The following is a 23,122-nucleotide window of genomic DNA, read 5'->3' on the forward strand; positions in this document are numbered from 1 at the left end:
GACAATCATTGCATAAATAAATAAATTAACCAGGTCGTGGCTGAGGAACGGGTCGTTGTGGAGGACTGTAACTGCCTCTGATGACCCCTTCCAATGGGTCACCAGAGGCAGTTATCGTCCTCAGCCACAACCTGGTTAATTTATTTATTTAAGAAATGTTTGTCGGATAGGCGGACCCGGCAGATTTATTTATTTATGCAATGTTTGTCAGATACCTGTATCCAACAAACATCACATAATTAAATTAATGAACTAGGTCGTGGAGGTCATGGTTTCTCGGAAGGCTGGGGCTGGGTCAGTGCCTGCTTTCTCACCCTTGCTTAGCAGGGCTTCCAGAACGGGCCAAACACTTCCATCTTGCTTGCAACTCATATTTACCTGGCAGGGGAGAATCTGTGATCAGAAAGGCAGATCTCTCAGGGTGAAGCTCATCCATTGCACATCGGATTTGTTGACCCCTGTGATGTCCCCAAATGCGGGATACTCGACTGCATTATTTCTGGTAGTACAGGACTGCGTTTGCCCTTTGCCCTGATTTATTGGTGAAAGAAAGAAAGTCACGTGTGTGAGTAGGTTGGTTGCACACAGAGCCCCTGGTCTTGTGGCAGAATGTATTTTGCTGCAGTCATGAGGGCTAGCTCTGAGCAGCTCGGGTGCCCACTGGCCACATTTATTGGGGAAAGAAAGAAAAGGTAAAGTGTGCATTAGGTCTGCTAGGTTGGTTGCACACAGAGCCCCTCGTCTTGTGGCAGAATTTATTTTGCTGCAGTCTCCTGTGCCTCCCCTCCTTTGGCCTCCTCCTCTTTTCACCTCACATTTTTTGCCCCGCTTTCTCCTCCTCTTCTCTTCCTATCTGCTGCACGTCACAGCCTCCATCCTCATCTCCTCTACCAGCCTCTCCTTTCTTCAGGAAAAAGTAGCTGTCTGCAAGGAATACAACATGGAATTTTCATGTTCCCCTTTAGAACTGATTGTAACTTATGGCTTTTTGGTCACTTTTTCTGCTGTAAAACGCACCATTTCAACCCCATATTTGAAAAACAAAAATCTTGGGGTAGGGCCCCCCAAACCCTCCATTAAACCTTATAGCTCCTTCGCTACGCTCGGTCACCCCCATTATTTCAGAAAATTATTAACACATACACACTGAAAGAAATCACAAGCAACTAACCTCTGATCACTGCCCCTGATACCAAAAGCTATCTTCGGGAATGCATGGCTATCACTGCCTGTGATGATATTGTGTCAAATGTCACACACTATCGCTTTTTAATATACTGCTTTGGGTGAGGGTCTTGACTTTTGGCTTGCCAGCCCACTGGGTGACAAAATGTTAATGCTTCCGCCCCACATTCAAAAAGGTTGGACAAACCTGCTCAAGAAGCACCTAATAAAAAAAAAAGTTTCTAAAGATGAAATCCCTAACCCTGGTTGCAATTTATTCCCCCACGCCTGCACACAGCACGAAAGCCACATCCGGGGCTGTTGAGGATGTTGGGCATGGAAATGTACGCAGAGGACTGTTGTACAGAATAAACAGTGTTACATGGAGAGCTCTTCAATGTGATTGGTGGATGCGTGTGTGACTATTTAACAGTACCCATTGAGGGCATGCTGGAAAGAAGATAGTGGAAAGGGAAGAAGGACTGTTTCTGCGTTATTTGGGCACGGCCCTCGCCATACTTGGGGAAGCGCACCTGCCACATGCTACTGTTTTCAACATGCTGCCCATGGGAATGGGACAGTGGGGACTATAGGTATTTAGGGTGTGGGTCACAGGAAGGGGCGTTAATACTTTTCTCCATTACTGTGCATAGTGAGCCGGGCTGACATGGTTGTAATTATTTGCAAAGGTAATGTAGCAGAGCAGATTAGGTCTGACATCAATTATAGCTCAAAGCTATGTGGCCCGCTACTCTGTTCTGAAAAGTTACAAACAGATTGCGGAGCACCTCTAGAGTGTGGGCTTTTGTAGGGCTGCTGTGGAGACCTTCCAAGTTTAAAACAGGCCTACATTGTTGAAACAAATAAATACATGTGCAATGGCACATCGTGGGGTATTTGTAAGCATGTACTTTACCAATAACAGTTCTTAGATTGCAGAACATTGTACTTTTGCGATGTCCGAGGGTCCGGATTGCGTGGGTGCGATTGCATGGTGACCTTGCAAATGTTCTCGATTGGGACAGCTGGCTGCAGTATGCGTTTTGGGTAGAATACTGTGTGCGCATCTGCATAGATGTCCTATGCACACTGTTGGGATCTGTGGTCTGATTAATAGTTTCGACACGCATGCGCCAACCATTTTGGGACACACTGGGTGTTTAATGGATATAGCAGGTGGGATGTTTATGTGTGCAGCTACCTGTAGGGCGTGGGTGGGCAGCTCAACCTAATTAAAGTATGTCACAAGTTTCTTTGCATATGCTGCACAGGGGCACTGTCACCAGGAGAAGAGGAATGCGTGTACTTGTGCAACGGACAAACGTCTGCTCCCACAAGTAATTACAGGTGGTTCACAAGATGCGGACATGCGGATCATAAATATATTCAAGGAAAAACACTTTAATTGCAGGGACGTAAAGGTGAGAACTTAATGCAACAAAATCCTGGAAATTCAGCTAAAGCCACCTTAACTTTGCGCAACCTGATGCGCAGACTTTGACAACAATGATGACATCACAGATGCCATCACCGGTGACAACACTAATTGCATTGTATATAACTGATTACATCAATAATGGAATTAGACATAACATCATTTATAAATTAGCTCATAAAAACCTTGATTACCTTCATAACAATTTAGGCCCTGGACTTGGCCATTACAAAGACTGGGGTCACTGGCCAGCACCAAAGGCCATAGCTAGGGGTTGGTTAGTGTTAAAAAATACCAATGAGCATGGTTAAAAGCCATGCTTCATAGCCCATCACTGTTTTAAAATATACAGTGGGCAACGTTGAAAGCTGTAGTCGGTGGCCATGGCTTAAACCGTAGCTAGTGCCCATTAATATGTCAGAATATGCAGTTGGCACAGCCAAAAGCCGTGACCACTGGCTAGTATTGTGTTGAAGACCGTGGCTAGTGGCTGGTTAGTGTATATAATATACAGTGGGCACAGTCGAAAGCCATAGCTAGTGGCTGGTTAGTGTTGTGTAATACACAGTGGACACGTCCGAAGGTCATCGCTTATTGTATTTTATTATTTCGAAATATACAGTGGACACGGCCAAAAGACGTACAAACTGCTCAAGGTCATGGGCCATGGCTAGTGGCCTATTTACATGTTAGAATATATAGTGGGAACAGCCAAAGATTGTGGCCAGTGGCTAGTATTGTGCTAAAGTTCATGGCTATTGCCTAATCCCATTGAAAGTTGTATCCTCTGGTAAAGGGCAAAATCTATATATAAAATCTATACTGTGCTGTAACTGTTTTGCCTTGCACTACCTACCTTATCCTGTAACTCTATGTACTTACTGCAACCTACTGTCATCAATAATGTACTGTAAACTGCTCCTGCATGGTAACGCTGTAACTCTATACCTACCGCAACCTATCCGTAAATAATCAATGTATTATAACCTGCTCCTGAATGGCAACTCTTTACTTCAAGATGCGCCCAGATACTCCTGGGTTAGGTGTGCTATATAAATAAATAAATACATCTATTGGTAGCCTGTTAGTGCACATGGATGATGGTTGTCACCACAGTCCATAGTTGAAGGCCATGATTAGTACCCATTCATGTGTTAAAATATATTTGGCCATGCATACTGACCATGGCTGAAGGCCATGCTTCATGCCACTTACTGTTGTAATGTAATTAGTGATGTCATCAGTGATGTGGCCTGTGCTATCATCATTGTGGTCATAGTCTGTGCAACAGGGGGTGTGAAGTAAAGGTGCCTTTAACTAAATTGCCAGGGTTTTGTTGCATTAAGTTCTCACCTTAACGTCTCTACAGCTAATGTTTTTTCCTTGAATTTCAAAGGTTTTGTTACAATATATTGCTCACCTTAACATCCCTGCAACTAAAGCATTTTCCTTGAATTTCAAGGGTTTTGTTATTCCATGTATAATTAACATTAAGAATACAGACAAATCGGCTAATCAAAACACTGTATTAAGTCTAGAAAGTAAAATAAAAAGCAATTGGACAACCACATTTACCCCAAATAAACCTGCTGTTCCAAAAAATCTGCATATGTACTTAACGTTTTAAAGTATTTACATGCATTGTAATGTTCATGAATAGTTATTAAAGTGTTCCAGTAACTGTCAATATGTTTTAAAATACATATTTTCAAGACTACTGCCCATATATATGTAGATACTTGCGAGGCTACATACAGCAACGACTAGCAGAGGAGGTAACCCATGTGGGCGAAATTAGCCAATATAACGTTGACATCCTTCAATACGGCTACGCATCTTCGCACCTAATATGCCAGCCAATAATATCATGTGCTGCAGTTCCACGCCTACACGTTGTATGCGTCAACAAATGATCCAATCACATATTGCAAAGTATTGACGCGAGTGAGCCCATGCCGTTTGACATAACTCGTGCGTATGAAATAAGCCAATGGGATGTTGAACACCTGTAATGGGGCTACACCTCTTTGCGCAAAATGCATCAGACAATCATAACAGGTGTTGCATCTCCGGGGCTACACATGAATTGTATACGCGTCAACAAACTATCCAATCACACATTGTGCCATATCAACGCAGCTATGCCCACAACATTTGATGAGATCTGAGCATACGAGACTGTCCAATCAGACGGTGCAGCAGTTTGTAGCCATTAATAATCACCACACCCACAAAAAATAACTTTACATTAATCATTGCTTTCTGTACTTGCTAGTGAAAGGGTTTATTAGTAACTGCAAGTCCTTTTGGCACTTAAACCCTTAAACTCTTCATTATTTTTACCCAGTTGCCCCAAAATCCAATTTCCCTTTGCCTTGTGATTTGTTTAGTTTGTCTATTTTTTGTTTTACTTTTGTCTTCTTTTCTTTTCTTTAAGTTTTAATTTTTTCCAGCATTGTCTTTTTCGTGTTGTCATTTTTACAGTTGACGCTTCTTTAAAGCGAAGGAACACTGTTCCAGAAAAGAGGCGGAGGAGGTACTGTGCACCTTTTGCAATAAGACTCTATTCAGTGGGCCTTCCGATATACCATCTCAAAGTCTAGGAACATTGATAATGATCAACCATCTGGTTAGAGTCCACTGGGACGATGTCGATGATGAATATCTTAAAGCCCATGAACATCACAAAAGAAAAATGCATGGGGCCCGTTCCTTGCATAGACGAATATCATCACCACCTGCAGAACCTCCATCCACCAGTGCATCAATAACGCCAACTGGAAATTAAGCCTCTACATCAGTGGTATCCACTACACCAACTCCTCTGTTACCAACACCCGACTGTTCCAGGATGCAAATCATGTATAAAAGAATACTGCAAAAGGGTAGTCAAGGGAGATGCCGCAATTGAGAATTGGCTGAAGTTAATAGCTGAACATCAGATTATCTGGCATGCTTAGTATTTCTTTTTAAGTGGCAATTTTTTTCCCTTTTTGTTCTAAAAACAAAAATATATATACATATATATTTTAAAACATATATGCTGGATTTTATTTTAATTCCCTTCCGCTATATGTTTCACCCTTATGTATTTTCCTCCTTTATTCCACCCTCTCTTTCATCCCCCAAAAGGGCCCCTTTAAGAGCCACCTTTTACGTTACAAAAATAGATAAAATTTAACACAGACTGCAAAAACATATTACAATATCTATTGTCATTTATTTTATGCAGTTACAGTACTCAAAATTCCCAAGTGTTGCCTGCAGCCATGGTTAACAGAGGCGTTTAGCCACAAATAAAAGCACTCCAGTCCTTGCTCACCTTAGCCACGCAAAACAAATCCCGCTATTCGTTGGCGAATACAGTAACCGCAGCTAGAAAAATATTATTTTAAATAAACAATTCTTTGTATGTGGATATATACATTACACATATATGTTCATCAAAATTCTACCAAATACATTTATACGTGCTTGCCTCTTTCGTCCATATTTGAACTTTTTAATTGTAAAGGCCATTTATACCTCACACTATCAAAACTGAAGTGGTCCTACGGGTTTCATTATAAGAAAATAAATACAACATTATTCATGTTTTTTATTCCTCATAATGATACTAAAAGAATACTGCTTGTTTGCCAGGTTCACAACCATTACCAAGTTGTGTTCATAAATCATGCTATAAAAAACCTGTGTTGTGTTATTTTGAATAGGTAACATTTTAATCATTACAAACTCGTTTTTACATCTGCAAATTTGAAAAAGAATTGCCTACAACATCCATAGTTCATACACCAACACATGCATTTCACTACAATGAAACAGATGTTACAATACTATACAAACATTACTGTATGCTACATGATGACTAATTTACAGATTACATTATGCAACCTTCACCAGGAAACCAAGACATATAACATAACTATGTCTTCAGTTTTACAAAGAAAGAAATGAAGACATGCCAACGCTGTAACTTTATTTTGAGTATTGATCTTTTTAAATTATAGGTAGACCATAAAAACTATTTTTGAATAAACATATTAACACTTAGCAAAAGCTACAGTAATAACATAACAAATGTCATTTCCATACTTCTTATAAAATCTGTGTGCGTCCTTTGTTTGGCCACCTACAAACAAGAGAAGTAAATAATGACATTTCATATTATATGCCTCATATTTTTTTTTAAACATATAACTACACTCTTTTTATATAAACTTCTGTTAGCACTGATACTGCTACACCTTTTTTCCTATATCAAAATGTATTCTAAATTATAAAAATAATAAGTACATTGCCATTTCATAACTTCTTTCATAATTTGGTGCGCGTCCTTTTTCTGCCCACCTGCACACTTTAGAAGCTAATTACAATTAAATGAACCTACCATACAAAAGTAAAAAACATGCACTGTTTAATGACTGAATAGATTGTCCAACTTCTCTAAAAACTCCACACTGCACATAAAACATATTTATACATTTAACAAACTAACATTTTTCAGTAAGTTATTTTGATTGTGTAGTTTACTTGCACTATATGTTTTTGTATCTACAACCTAATGTTTACTTGTTTCATATGTAAACAGTATTGAGCTTCTACACTCCCTCACACTCGAAATAATCAGTACCAGGTAATAATGTCCTCATACATAATTTTCCCATACATAATGTCGCCAGGTAAAGCCATTGGTGACATATTAGGGGACATTATGTATGGAGATGGGTTGTGGTGATGTCCCCTGCTGCCTTTAAAAAATGTCAGGTGTTGCAGGGGTGTCCCCCACATGTTCTTAATGATAATGTCTCCGCAAAAAGAGGTGGCATTTTTGCATGCCAAAGTTTTTCAGTGGACATTATCACATGGAACCAAATAATGTGCATGGAACCATTTATGTAACCTCGCACTTATAAGGAACACTTGTACATATTAAAATATACACTGTTTTACACAATAAAACAGAAGTAGAAGATTGCAGAATGATAGTTCTCTTCTAATAATTTTGCAATATTACCTCTACATTTATTTAGTTCTGTTTTTTAATAAAAACATCCTAGTAACAATCCATTTCCTACTTTACATAAAACACATATTAGCCTATTTTTCTATTTTACAATGTATTTTGCATGTTTATATTCACAAAGAATATTACACATATGTTATACACCTTTGCCTCTAACAACATTAAGTAAGCATTGTTTAAACCCTTTGGCAATATAGCTTGGTGTGGGACTATATAGTAATTACAAACAAGCCAATGTACTTCTGTATGCACCCATGTCCTGAAATGTCCATATTCAATGGATGCCCCCTCATGAAAAATAACTTCACACATTTTAAAAGTTTACTTAGTAACAGAAACTTGACTATTTACAAAATGAATTATTGACGTATTAATTTTCCTACCATCTACACTGTATCTTTGAAACATATTCAATACATACTTATTAAAAACTAGATTTTGCAGTGTTGATTGTAAATTACAACCACAGTCATTACATTGCATGTCATGGAATGCTTTAGTTACAAGATCAGAAAATGTTACAATTTTCTGATCGGGTACATGCAGATACACAAATCTTTCACAGAGATCTGGAGTAGAATAACTTTTATTACATGTTGGACACATATGATTTCACATGTAACTAATTCCCACATACCTATCAACATTAACAGTTTCCTTCACTAATAACTCAAAGATGGTCATTAACAATGTTTGACTATCTTCCTGTGCATTTTGAGAAAACTGCTGATTTCCACTTGCAACGGCTACTACATTTCAGATTGACATTGCCAAATGTAAACTGTGTGGATTTTCATCGACAGATATTTTAAGAAATGAAAGTTCAACACATAGCTGTTGCTCCGCTGTAGAAAATATTTCTTCATAATTGGAGTCATTTGAAACAACATACACAAAGCTGCATTACAATAACATTCAAATCCTGTTTCATTACTAAAGCTGCAATGAGAGTATGTAATTGTTGAACGACTGTCCAACTGTGTTAAATTCTGTTGTTTTTCAGTCTAACTAGGACTGATTTAATTTGAATGTGCTTTCACTAACTGCTTACAATTCCTGAATGAGTGCTTTGCAGGTACAGGTATACAGTTCAGGTGAGGAGAATACAGTGCACGCAACCTATTATATTCTTCAATACAAGAAATGTCAGTTGTCACTTTCCTTTCATCAATGTTTATTGAAAATAAACCTTCTATATTTTTCACAAATGACAAAGCTACATATGACATTCCTTCTTTAAACACTGTATGACCAAAAGTCGATAAGTACTGCTTCTAAAGTCAACCCTTGAGATGTATGAATAGTTATTGCATGTATGAATAGTTATTGCATAAGCAGAGCACAATGGAAACTGTGCTCTTTTCACAAAGGTATCCTTAAAAAGCATGAAATGTGCAGAGGTCTGACAAATCAAGTAAGTTCCTTCGACATGATCAAACTTAACTTCAACATGTTCAATATTTGAACTGTGAGGAAAGGAGTGAAATGCAATCACTCTTTCCATCACTCCATTGGCTAGACCCATTTCTACATTCAAGTTCCTCTTTAACATTACTTTTGCATTGATGCACAGTTTTAGAACTCCTTCAGAGTGTGTGGTCTTTGGTGCGGTGCGGTAGAAGCTGCACTATGCAGAAGTTGCCAAAGCGATCTGTTGGAAGTCATTCCTCTCCTGCCACTGAACTTTGCTGGAGTGACCTATTGAAAGTCTGTCCTCATCTTCCATTGAACTTTTGGTGGGCCACCCCCTTAAAATCCACACTGCCACGCGGAGGGTGCGAGTGTGTGGTCCGCGGGTGGACCGGGTGAAGGGAGTCCCTTGATCTCTGCGCACCAGTGTATTCCCACTCTACACCTGATCACGGCACAATGGAGTCGGAGGCCCCAAGCTCGCACGAGAGGCAAGCTCTGCATTCTTAGTGAATTGGCGTTCCCTAAGAAAGCTGGAGGGAGAGAGGAACAAACTTACACAGAGGTAAGGGCAGTCAAACATGCTAAAGCACTGCTAACGCTATCTATGCCCATATCACTATTTCTGACCAGTCCCCTTCATGGTGCCCTGCTTATGGAAGGCGAAACGGTGGTGGAGTCGGGGAGAGATTTGACTGGGGTACCTTCTATAGTGATAACGCAGCTCCCTAGTTTGCCCAAGGGGAGTCCAAGACCAGACCAGGAGTCAAGGACCAAAGAAGTAGGAAAGACAGAGCTTCAAGTGCTAACCCGTTAGCCCGTCATGAGCTGTCACTCGCTTGTAGTCTCCCCCCCATGCGTGACGAGGACGTGTCAGCCCCTAGGAATTCACGAACCACATTATGTATAATCAGAGTGTACCCACAGAAATTGAATCAGGCAAGTGCGCTCTCCGGATCGGAGGGACAAAGGCATGAGAGGAGGTGTATCCCACAAAGGTAACAGACCTCAGAGTAAGTGTTTGGGGGTGAAGAGTGGGTCCCTTTGCCTCACTGCCCAGCTTAAGAGAAAACGACCGGTCTTCTCGGAAGGCGACTGTGACCTCGTTAAAAAATCTTCTTCTTCAGGAAACCTGTGGGCACTAGGAAGGAGTCTGTTGGCAGCAAAATATCTAACAGAGTCCTCCTGGAGTCAGCAGTGAGGGTCGAATGGGATTTGCACCAGGCATTGGAGGCTAGGGACTAGGTGATGGAGAACATCACTGAGAGGCACCCTAACTCAAACAAAGTGCACCCGATGCCAACAAACTGTGACTTAAGGGACGACCAAGGTCCAGGAGCCGCCAAATGGCACGTACATAGAAACAACTTTGAAGCCTTGACAGAGGAGCTGTCATCGGCTCATCAGGAGTGCCTCTCCTTCGACCCCAGGAGTGAGTGGGGTTGGGATGGTGGCAAAGCCATGATGGCACCACCCACACTCTCCACAGTGAGTGTAGGATCTGCAGACATCTCTCTTCTTTTGAATAAACCATCAGAATCTCCCTCTGCACCCAATGGTGTCATTGAACTCATGAAATTGCATCCTAGGGAAGCTCTATCATGCGTGCAAGGGGACTGCACATGTGTCAGTGGAAGAGATGAGGTCTTTCCCTTTGGCAGGTAGCCTACCCCCAAATTTCCTGATGAAGGAAGCCTTCATGAGATTGCGTCAGCGACAAACCTGGAATGCAGAGGACCATCAGGAAGACCGACAGACGAAAGAACTGAAAGTCTGAAACTGTCGCAACAGTTGTTTTCTTCACTTTACGCATTGGAAAGTTGAGGGCCTTCAGGAGCTTATCGCATCACAGTAACAGCAGATGGCATAAGGAAAAAAATGAGAACTAATTTCAACCACACCAATCCAATTTACAGAGATGAAACAGGTTGTGGCCTCCTGAACCAGGTGATGATGTCAGCTCTGAACATCTTGCTGGCCCCGTTCTTAAAACTATATGAAGTGCTAAATGACAATCTAAAGGCCAATTCAAAAATGCTGTCAATGATGCACTCCAAGCTTATCTTCTTGGAAGGCTTTGTAACATCAGCCGAATGTGCATATGAGAAAAGCTTGAAGGCTAACGCCAACTCGTTAAAATCGACCCTGGAAGACTGATCAAGGAACGCCACAGAAGCAACTAATCAAGGATGGGGAACAGTGATACACGTGCCCCCCCAACCCTGATGGTAAAACCAAAGGGCCCTGAGCCTCAGCATCCCACACCTCTGGTTGGTGTTGCCACCAGCCCTGTGGAGTATCCAGGTGGGTTGGTGACATCCCTGTCACCTCAGGGATCAGATCTGGGACTATCAACGGAGGTATAAAAGCCTGGGTGCCTGACAAAAGGTTGTAGACTACCTAGAGTACCCCACCTTGAGCACATCTGATGGGCGACTTTCAAGCAACATGACAGTCAATATGTAGGCATTAAAGACCTCTGGGAGGAAGCGACTGACCTTTCCAGAAAAGAATATCCTATTTTTGTAAAGAAAAAGCATAAAAAGCTGCCGGCGAGTTGCCCATATCCACATACATTAAAGAAGTGAAAGAATGAGACCCTGGGGAAAAGAAAGAGATCAAATGGAGCAAGAAAATTCTTAATGAATGTATCTCTCCTTAGCTCTCCCGAGCAAATTGCAAAGACCAGATCATTGCGAACAGAGTTGGCACCAAAGAAGATCTGTTGGGAAGCTCTCAGGTTGACCTTCAACAGGGTCAGGAAATCTCGGATGGAGAGGTGTCTCCATCAGCCTCAGTCAAGCTCCTCCGGAGCCTATCACATACCTCTTGGCAAGACCAAGATCAGGGAGTTGAAATCATGGAGCTCAGCAGGCCATCCCAGCTGGAGCAGAACAACCTGCCACCATGCACCATCAAGCCCCGATTGGTTGTGGGGCATTGCAAGGACCTCGGGGACGCTGCCATAGCACAGGAGGTAGCAGTAAGACCTGCCCTACAAACAGAAACAGTGAGCAGGGGTGGAAAAGCTGGGCAAAATAAAATATCTAGTGCTTCGCTGAGCTCTTCTGAGCCTTTCCAAAAAATAGATCAAAAGCGTAATGCCATACTTGGAAAGATAGCCGGGCTGTCTAAGCAATCTTCTCTGGTCAACAGTCCTGACGTCCAATGCAATGCCCCGATCTCAATCAGCACCAAGAGTGGGGTCCCTCAGGCTGCCCAATGGGGAAACTCAGCAGTGTCTCTGTGACAAAGGTGCCAGTAAATCAGCAGTGCACTCAAGAGCCCCAATCCTCTGCTGTACAGGAGGGGGTTCGGATCACTGCCAAAGTGAAAGACCTTCTCACATCACGCAACCAGAGAGAGAACAACAGTGGAACTCAACACAAAACTCTGAAAGAATTTAAGAACATAATTTGCTTAGAACTCGTGAGGGCCACATTTTGAACAGACACAATACACTAAGACTCTTCCGTTGTATCCCGAAACTGAGGCTTATTGTAACTTGGGACATTGATTTGGTGGCCTTTACCTTCGACAACTGCACAGACAAAGTGCGCATATACTTGGCATCCAGCCACGTGAAAGGGTTGTTACTATACGAGGCTGTGGGGCTTCTCTCATTGGCTTTGACCTTACTAACCTGATTACCCAGGAAAATGAGGCTGTATTATGGGGATCTGAGGAAAGGGGGTCCGAGGGATCGGGAGAGGGCAGTTCTCCATAAAGCAGTGGTCATTCTGCCCTGATCAACAGGGAGTATGTACGGATGGAGGGTCGAGAGGAGCCAAACTGGGTCAGGACATCAATGGGAAATGATCTTACCATGGGTCTTACATGAGTGAAGGTCTTACACGGAGATCTCATCATAACAGTTGATGGCCCCCAGAAGTAGTTGAGGAATTTTACCTCTGGAGTCTCGCTAAACAGAGGTCTTAAGGATCAGACATATTGGGCTTGGGTCTCTGAGGCCCTTGTGGTCCAAAAATCGAAGAATTAGCTAGACACGCCACTTGGGGTGGTGGTCATTACCCTAATTTAATAGAACACCTGGGGATTCAAGCACCTTTTTGGGCTGGGAATTCCTCACGCAAGCAAAGCCTCAATCATCCATTCTTACTGCTAATTTGGCCTCCATCTCCTTGTCCCTGGCCCCTGCCAAGTCCTTAAAATCGCTCGGTCCCAATAGAAGCAATTTATGGTTTACCAAGGACCTACAAAAGTCCAAATCATCCACTGCCAAGCTATTCCACAGTGGAAAGCTAATCCTAATATCATCACCCAAGATGCATATAAATCTGCCGTTAAGTCCTATAGATCAGAGCTTACGGCTGCTAAAAAGACTTACCATAATTGTCAGATTCTCAACACCAAATCTGATACTAAAGAACTGTTCAGGATCCTAAAAGACTCTGTATCTACTCCCGAACCACAGGGACAACTTCCACCGTTAGATAACATCTGGTGTCAACAAATCCAGAATGGTATGCACAAAATACTCCTGGGCATTAGAGCCGACATTGTACAAAAACAGGCTGCCAATCCGGAACCGGCTCATAGTAAACCTTTTATCAGAAATCCTTCAGTCTCCAAATTTAACTTCCATTCAATCACTGAGGTTGAACTAAAATCCATCATCGAACAACTTCGCCCACTAAGTGTAAGGGCGACCCCTGTTCCTCCCTAATCATAAAATCTTGCCCCCCTCTACTGCTAAAAGCTATCTTAAATCTGCCTGGATCACCCCCATTCTTAAGAAGTCCGGCCTCGCCCCTGATAACCCGCTTAACTAACGCCCAATTACCAATACGCAATTCCTTCTGAAAATACTCGATCGAGTAGCCTATTCAGAAATAGCCTCCCATTTGAACCAGCATCCTATCCTAAACATCTATCAGTCAGGCTTTAGGCAGGGCTATGGTACCGAGACCTCCCTTTTGGATCTTAAGTCACGGCTGCTTGCAAGCATGGATAAAGGCCTAGCAACTCTTCTCGTGTCTCTGGATTTATCCACGGCATTCGACTTGGTTGACCATCCCATTCTGATAGCCAGAATGGCCGAGGTGGCCAATTTTTTCCCCTCTGCTGCATCATGGATCAACTCCTTTTTGGCTAACAGACAGAACAGAGTCTGCCTCAGGGATTCTGAAGCGGCCCCAATACTGGTCCTTTTTAGGGTTCCTCAGGTTGCTAGTACCTCCCCGTGCCTTTCCAATATATATACTGTACCTTCTTTAAGATGCTTGAGGATTAGGTATATAATTCTCTAACTACGCCGATGACACCCAGGTCCTAGTTCAACTCTCCGGAGTACATTCCCAGGATGAACAAGAGCTAAACAGAATCTTTTCCCTAATCAAAAACTGGATGATGGCCAACAACCTTGCGTTAAACAAAAGCAAAACTGAGCTTGCCAAATTGGACCCTACCTTTAAATCATTTAGGCTAAGCTTAGTCGATATTTCTCCTCAACCTAAACTAAAAATATTAAGCGTCATTTTGGATCAATCCTCAATATGAGAGCTCACGTTTGTAGCGTCATCTCCGCCTCCACTTACTATGTAAAACTTCTGTCCCATTTAAGACCTTTTATTTCGCAGGCAAATGCCGAGACCATCGTGAGAGCCATAGTTGGGGCAAGAATCGATTACTGTGGCAATCTCCTGGTCAGCTTAGGTAAAGCTGACTCCAACAGACTTCAAGTAGTCCAGAACGGAGCCGTCCGGGTCGTCACGGGTCTGGCGTGGCATGATCACATCTCAGCTGCCCGACGCTCCTTACTTTGGTTGCCGATCGAAACCTGCGTTAAATTCAGAATTCTAACGATTGTCCGAAAATGCAGACTTGGCACAATGCCGAACTACCTGCAAGATCAAATCCAAAACAAAGCGAACCCAAGGGTTCTCAGGTCAAGTAACCAGAATTTGCTATCTCTTCCACGCTGCTAAGTTAAGAAGGTGGAGAACAGGGCCTTCTACTCTGCAGCACCCAAACTCTGGAACTCTCTTCCCCCATTGGTCCGCCAGCAATCCTTGATCACCACCTTCAAGAAGACCCTCAAGACCCATCTTTTCCACTAATCACTTATTCTCTTGTTTATCCATTTTGACCGGGTCCTCTTGCATCTTGATGTACTGACCCTCTTCCCCTTTTTGCATTCAGGTTCAACTTTTTACATATGTGTTTCTGTCATGTCTCGCGCCCTCACACCTCAGGGTTCACGGCTGTGCATTAAAAATGTAATTAAGTAAAGTAAAATCGTATGCCTACAGGAAACCTGGTTATCTGAGCCTCCTGTAATTGACGGCTACTTTGTTACTTTGAACCCAGCCATAAAGGGACCTAAACAGAGACCATTGTCAGGCATATTGAAGGAAGTTGATCTGGGAGGTAGCATGTCGGTGATAGGGTCTGAACATCCGAACCCCCACATACAGATGGTGTCCAGTGAAGTATCCCACACCCAGGCTAGGGTTTCCTACGTAATCTGTAATCTCTATTGGAAACCAGGTGAGAAGGATGCCAAGCTTTTTATGGAAACTTTTTCTGACACCTTAAACAGTTGCCTGGAAACTCACCCTTGCTCTGAGATTGCAGTCTATGTTGACTTTTATCTTTCCGACCTCGAGAGAGGAGCTGACAAAGGAGTGGCTATGGCATCCAAAAGGGAGTTTTTGGCACAAGAAACCCAAGAGAGAAGTTTTCATAAATTGAACATCCAGGTGGAAGGTGACCTCTCAGGGAAATCTACATGGAAAGTACAGGGGAAGGACAGTCCATTTGATTAGGTGTAACCGAGAGTCTTCTGAATTACGTTAGAGGCTTCAAGGTTAGAGACCCTGCAAGAAGAGACCACAATGACCTATGTGTACGCTAGTTGACCAACATGGCTCCTTCTAAACAAACCTTTGCCCAAAGCTTGGAGGTCAACCAGGGTTACAATATATTATGAATATCATCCAGAGATATTGGGACCCTACACAAGCTTATAGGGCAATGAGGGTGGCACCTTACGCTCGACCTATGAGGAGGATATCAACTATTCTAGACTCATGTTAGACTTGTTCTCTGTGGTGGGTAGGATGTCCAAAATGAAATGTGTACCAAAACACACATACAGCAGGGCCATTTTGAAAGATATTTGGTCCCTCAGAGCCGACCTTAGACATATTCAGCGAGCGACGGGTCACCTAATGGAAGAGAAATTGAAAAAACATTGCCAAAAATATCGGAACTGGCTGAGGTCCTATAAATGGAGGTCAGATCAAGCCGATTCCGAAACCATGTTAGCTAAGATGGGAAACAAAAATTCAGCTGAGATGTGGAATGTAATTAATTCTGTGGGGTCAGATCCTAGAGCGATCCGAGTAAATGTCGTTCCCGAGCAACGATTGGTGGAACACTTCACTGACCTTTTTGGGGTTCAGTGCGAGGGGGAGGAGATATACCTCCAACCACGTTAGAAACCCTTGTGCCTTGGGACCAGATCGGGAGGACATCCTTGACTTAATATCCAAGGAGAGTAACTCTAGAGCCCCTGGGCCTGACGGCCAGACTAATGTAATGCTTAAGGCCGAGCCAGGACTCTGGCCTGACTTTCTTGCGGTCCTCTTCTGAAAGATTCAGGAATTGGGGTGGGTTCTGGATTCTTGGAAGACATCCATAATAGTACAAATGATTAGAAAGGGCATTCGTGATAACCCAGCCAACTAGCGACACATTGCCTTGCTGGATGTCATCAGTAAAATCTATGCTGGATTACTACTAAAGAAATTGAACAGAGGATCTCGCAATTAGCACATTTTGACCTCCAACAATCAGGCTTCGTCAAACAGGCTGGAACCTCTTTAAATGTATTCCTGTGGAATATTCTGAAGACGAGGGCCTTGGCAAATAAAAAACATATATTCCTGGCGTTTGTATACCTGTAACAGGCCTTTGACCGTCAGTTATTGTGGGACAAGTAAAGGAAGGGTGGCTTCCCGGGTGGTCTGCTTCAAGCAATACAGTTCCTATATTCCGGGACAAGCTTGAGAGTCAGACTAGACGCTAGGGGACGTCTCTCATAGTCAATAGTTAAAAGACAAGGCATCAAACAGGAATGCCCTCCGGCTCCATAATTGTTGAACTTCTTTATAGCGGATGTGGGTCCATCATTGGGCAAGGCTAGATCGTTCCCACCAAGACTAAATGGGTGATGTGTGGGGCATTTATTGTACACAGACGACCTGGTCCTAATCTACCAGACACCCAATGGACTCCAATGCCAGTTGAGCAAGCTTCAGGAGTACATTAAAACAAACAAACTCGGTACTAACATCCCAGAGACTAACAATCTAATCTTGGAGTCATCAGTAAGGAGAAATGGGAACAAATATCAGTGACTGCTTTTTTTGTATACCTGGGTATGTTGGTAAACTCTAGTCTAAATGAGAGCCCCACTCAAAATGAAGGTTACACATCTAGCAGCACACGCATGGATCATATTAAAAAGATTTGGGAGGTTCTCTTTGATCCCGGTGGTCAAGTTTTACAAAGCTAAGGTAATAGCCATTGTTACTTATGGTGCAGAGGTTTTCTTCGCAACGGACCGTGCTTGGTGGATGGTGGAGGGAAGGATTTGAAGAAGAGTACTCGACCTGCCTAGATGCATGCCAATGCCTGCAATAAGATATGGATTGGGCCAATGATGGAGTGGAAAACCCTTTCTCTGTTTAAGAAGTGGAAAATACAACCCCTGTGACAGGGTTTGTGATTCTGAAAGTGGCCCTCGAGGCCAAAAGTGAACCAATCCTGAATGCTTAGTCCTCAGCATGCACACAAATCTTGAAGGATTTGGGGTTTTCCAAGTCCAACTTGCTGAATATCCCAGAGACCATCAAAGTTAAGTAATGGAGAAGTGATTGGGTTGATACAATCACAGCAAGGGAACAGTAGAAGACAAACAGTAACTTTAAAGTGGAATGCAGACAACAGAATTTAATTACGAGATATCTAAGACTGTTCGCTTGCAGCTCATCTTGGTCCACATTTCTGAGGTTCAGCTTATACCTACTCCACATAAAGGAAATTCTGATAAACAGGAAGCTATGGCAGGACTCTGACGTACATTGTAGGTCTGTTGGAGAGGGACCGAAGAGGCATTCCCCCATTTGATTCTAGGTTGTCGAGGGTTGATGGAGAAGAGAACGTTATTCCTCAGCAAAATCTTCAATACTCTGACCACGCTAACCCCTGATTATTGATGGAGCCTGTTCGTGGGTGGCGAAAGTGTGAGCCTGATCATCTTGCTGACCAATATTCTGGATGTTATTGTCCGAGGATTGGCCAGCGAGACTACCTGAAACTCTACTTGGTGCTCTACAAGGGCGAGCTAAGGGGGCTTCCAACCGGACTAATCTGTTATTACATATGGGGTAATATTTAATCTGTTTTGGGTCAGTGGGCTCAGTGACTCACGAAATGCGACAACGTTGTGGTGCTGGTATGAGGAAAGAGCAGAGAGGAAGGATCTGTGTATTATACCCATATACATGCAATTATCTGGTTCTTTGAGGATGTGTGTCTTATGATGTTTTATCTTGCGGTTTGGATGTTTGTTTTTTAAACTGAAAGGTTATATGTAAGCCAAACACACTTTATAACAAAAAAAATGTAAATCCTTCCAGACCTTCAGTTTTAGAAATTGAATTCTCTGACCTACTCAAGTGACCTAATCAAGCTTTTGCTCTCTTATCCACCTCTAACGGCATAACATGACCATCTAAAACATAACACGATTTTATCTCTACAATATTTTGCTTCTCTGACAGTAGCTGTAAAGTTAAACTTGTTACATTTTGAAAGTATGCACATCAAAGCAACACAAGGAATTTGTATTTCCTTAAAAGTCAACATGACATCAGAGAGACTGCAATCTGCATGAAACATGTTAGACGTGTTTCACATTTTCCTCAAGAACACATATACAAATCTTATTAAGCATTTCTGTATTCTCTCAGTCTCCTGATTGCCACATATTAATGGTATGTTCCTGGAATTCAAAACAATTCCAAAGGTTAAAATGACCAACACTTCCTATACTTTTTGGAGCATCCTTAGATTGCAGCATTCTGAAGACTGGTTCACCTTACAAAGGAGTTATTTGTAAGTAAGTCTCCAAAAACAAGTACATGTTTACCTCCAAACAAAATGTTGTAGTCAGTCTTCAAAACCTCTTCCATTCGAAAGTGAACGAAAGCTAGCTTCAAGTTAGACACCATATTTACTTAATGTACAATCAAGGGATTTAATTATCTAATAACTTTTCCTACTTCTTGTGGTGCACTTGATACAAGTTTCTGAAACTCTAGTTTGTTGTCATGCTCCACTGGTAACATCAAAAGGCAATGTTAAGTAACACCTCCTACATTAAATGCTGCTAAACCTGTTGGAGCAGTTACAATGCATGACGAAGAGGAATATGTAACATTTTGGATCATACAGGTTTGTATTACACACAAGAGCATTCACGCTTGTCATGCAGAAAACCATGTAAGAACCTATCTTTGATTTTATAAGCCACTTCTTTTTTCTCTATATTAAGTTAACTAATGATTTCATCACAATTCACAACTGCAACTTTACTTTGTTGCATTGCATTTTCTACTTCCTCCATAGCAAGCTCAACATCAGTTTGAATAATTGGCTCACCAAGAACTTGTTGACATCCTACTGCAGAATCTTGACTGCCCTCTGGAGTCTCTTTTGCCAATTCAGCTGCCCAAAGTTCTTCTTGACATAGTTCTATCACCAGAACTGCTCAAATGTTGGATATGTAATTGAGCATTTTTTTAGCAAAAAATGTTTTTTCAAAAGTTTCAAAACTTCCAATAAATCACTTTCTGCACGCCATGGGAAGAATAACTGCAAAAGACAAGAATAAAATAATCCCTTTTTCTTTGCAGTTTGGCAATGCAGTTTCATGTCCATTGTGCTACTTGATATAAACAAAGATCCTCCAACATTTCAGATTGATTTGGATCAATATGGATAATATGTATCAATCAAGTTGGTTCTCACAATCTCTGTACTGTCAGGTGCTGCTTCAGCTAACTGCTCAATATCAGTCAAAGGTTTCAATACCCGATTTCTAGTAATAGCTCCCCAAGACTAAACCAAACTACATTAATGCTACATCCATACAGAGGCAAACTAGTTAGTTGATCTGCAGCTTCATAGCTAGCACACTCTCTATGTGAACTCATCTTCAAACAAAAGCTTGCAATTTTCTGACTGAGACTTTTATCTGATGATAAATCTGCCCATACTTCAGATGCTCTTTTCTGCTTGTGTCATGCATGCTGTGACATAATGAGCAACAGCTGTTGAATCATCAGTAATAAAACTATACATCAGTATTTGCATTCCATAGTTGAGCAATGACAGGATTGTATTCATTAGTGAATTGGCATTCCTTATTTCTTTTTAAATGATAGGTATTTCTCGGTGACTTAGTAGTAACATGGTGTCAAACAGATGACATTAAACTGTTCATTCGACCAACTGGTGTCACAGGCCTTGGAAAGCCGAATCGGCATTGAGTGTAGAACTTGTCTTTACTTTTGTATTTTGTTGCCAGTACTTTCCAAATGAATGATTTCTAAAGCTTTCCACCTTGTTCCATAGATCAGCATTCACTTGATGAGCTGGAATAGAACAAGTATAATATTTTTCAATGCATTGCATCACACTGCCATCAATTCCTTACCAAACTGAGGAGCATCTTTAATCCACAACAGCATATGTATATGTGGAGCCCCACGATCCTGGTACTCCTTCCTCCAAAAGAAATGTTCCACAGGGACCAGTGGACCATTTTCTTTATTACATATAAAGTGTAAACTGGCTAAAAGTCTATGATGAAAAAAATGTGATACACTTAGAGGAACATTGACGTCGGAGGTGGTGGCAACCCTCTGTGGCCGTGCGGCTTGACATCTATGTAGGTCCTTTCCTCTAGCATCCCTGTTGATGCACGTGTTGGACGTTGTCCTGCATTGTTCTGCGGCTCCAGTGGCTCCTGTAGCTCCAGCGCATGGTCCTGTCACGGTGCTCCACATTGGGGTTTACCGTTGCTTCGGGGATCACCAGCGGCCTCGCGGCCGGTGGACGGATGTAGGCATGCAATGCAAAGGCGTTCCGCCTGGAGGTCTGGTAGTCCCTAAACCCCTAAACTGCTTAACGGCTGGTAAGCTCGGGTGCTAGCAAGCTGCTGCAAGCTGCTGAGCAACCCGTTGCAGTGAGTTGGTTGTACTGGGTGGCTGTGACTGCAGTCATTTTCAGTGTAAACGCTGTTATGGCTGCAGTATTTTGTCCGGGGATATTGCTGTTATCCCCGTGTGTGTATTGCCCCAGGTCTCTGGCCCTTCACACGTGGTTCATGCTAGTTGTGTCAGCCATGAGTGAGAATGGTTTTGTGACTGACCCAATGTCTGGGAATTTGAATCTTGCAAATCTGCACGGCAGCACACAAGGAACCAGTGCGGTAGATGCTGTGGGCTCATGGGAGTCACTTCTTTTTCAGCTGCATCTTCTCAAGTAGAACAATGGCCCCGTCTTATGGCTAGTATTGCCAAAGATCTTCTCCTATGCACTAGTCCCTTTGATCCGGGTCTACTGGTGGATGCTCTGAGCGATTGGGTGGTGGTCTTACGTCAGTCAAGAGTGAGCACGGTCCCTCAGGCAGACGTGCTCGCTTTTCCATCCACATTGTTACAACCAATTCAATCGTATTTTGCCTGTCAAGTTAACCTGCAATGGGAGTCGACAGATCATGCCTCACAAACTGTATTCCCTAGTGTGGCACTCACAGTGACCAAGGGGCCAACATCAGTTATTAATGAGGAAGCCAAGCCTTTGAATGTATGTCTCAAAGGCACGACACAGGATATATCCTTATCCCCCCTGGTACCTGTGTCTGGTCAACAAGCAGCTAAACAACCTTTAGTCGTGGTCGATGAACGTAAGATGATTTCTTTGTGGAATTTGCAATCCTGAAAGTCACAATTGCCCAGAATAAATGGTCAGAACACTTATGATTTTATTATGGATAAAAGGAACTTTGTTATAACTAATATCTCGAAAATGGAAATAAAGTAAAGTACAGAGTGTCCATACAACACAATTTTCCCGGTGTCAGGTGTTCTATGTTGTCTTTCTCTGCATTTCTTTCCTGAATCGACTCTGCAAGATCATCCCAACCATACTCAGCGCAACTTAAAGTCACAAACCAGATTGGAGATCCCAGGTTTCTGATCATGCATCTAACCTCGGAGGGTCTCCTATGCCAATATTCTTTAGTTCCTCTGACTGCAGCAAGAACATTCATAAGTGTGCCCTCTAAAACTTCATTTTTCTCTTTCACCTGTTGCAGCATCTCACATGCAGAAAGATTTTGAAATCTAGTTCCGGTCTGAAGTGTATGAGCAACAGCATAATATAATGTTGAAAATTCACTTTCATACAATAAGTGAAAAATATATTCAACATGAGTGCTGAATCATGAATCTTCTGAATACATTCTTGTATAATGATATTCTGAAGCAGAGATTAACACCTTCCGATCATCCAATCTCACTCCAGTACCCATTGGAGAAAGCATATAGAAACCAGATACTAATTGGTGCACCTTTTATTGCTTTCTTTTGATACAATACTAAACTGTCGCCCATGACTTCACATAATAATAATAATAATAATAATAATTTGGCATTTATATAGCGCTACGAACCCTCAGGTATCTGAGCGCTGCTTATTATTACCCACGGTGTGTGGTGCTCATTTATCGACCTCGGAAGGATGAAAGGCTGAGTTTGGCCCTGCCGGGATTCGAACCTGCGTTAGCAAGCTCTGCACGGATGTCAAAGCGAGCGCTCTACTCGCTGTGCCACTTGACCGGCTTAGACTTGACATGAGTCAAATGCTGAAACTGACCTTGACTGCTTTTGTTTGTTGAATCAACATCAAGCAAAGACATGTCTTGTACAGCCAGACTGCCTTTGTATAAATCATTGTGCTCCAATAGAAACGCCAATGCCTTTTTCTCA

The 23,122-nt window shown here is 42.3% G+C and overlaps 1 non-coding gene across 1 annotated transcript; it reads left to right on the top strand.

Moving 5' to 3' along the window:
- The first annotated feature begins 370 nt into the window (after positions 1-370).
- Positions 371-535, top strand: LOC138496215 (U1 spliceosomal RNA). Its single transcript, XR_011277754.1, has one exon. It is a non-coding gene; the product is annotated as a U1 spliceosomal RNA (small nuclear RNA).
- Positions 536-23,122: the final 22,587 nt, after the last annotated feature.

Source organism: Ambystoma mexicanum, chromosome 10 (assembly GCF_040938575.1).
Source record: "Ambystoma mexicanum isolate Mex_15411 chromosome 10, UKY_AmexF1_1, whole genome shotgun sequence".
Classification (NCBI taxonomy): Eukaryota; Metazoa; Chordata; class Amphibia; order Caudata; family Ambystomatidae; genus Ambystoma; species Ambystoma mexicanum.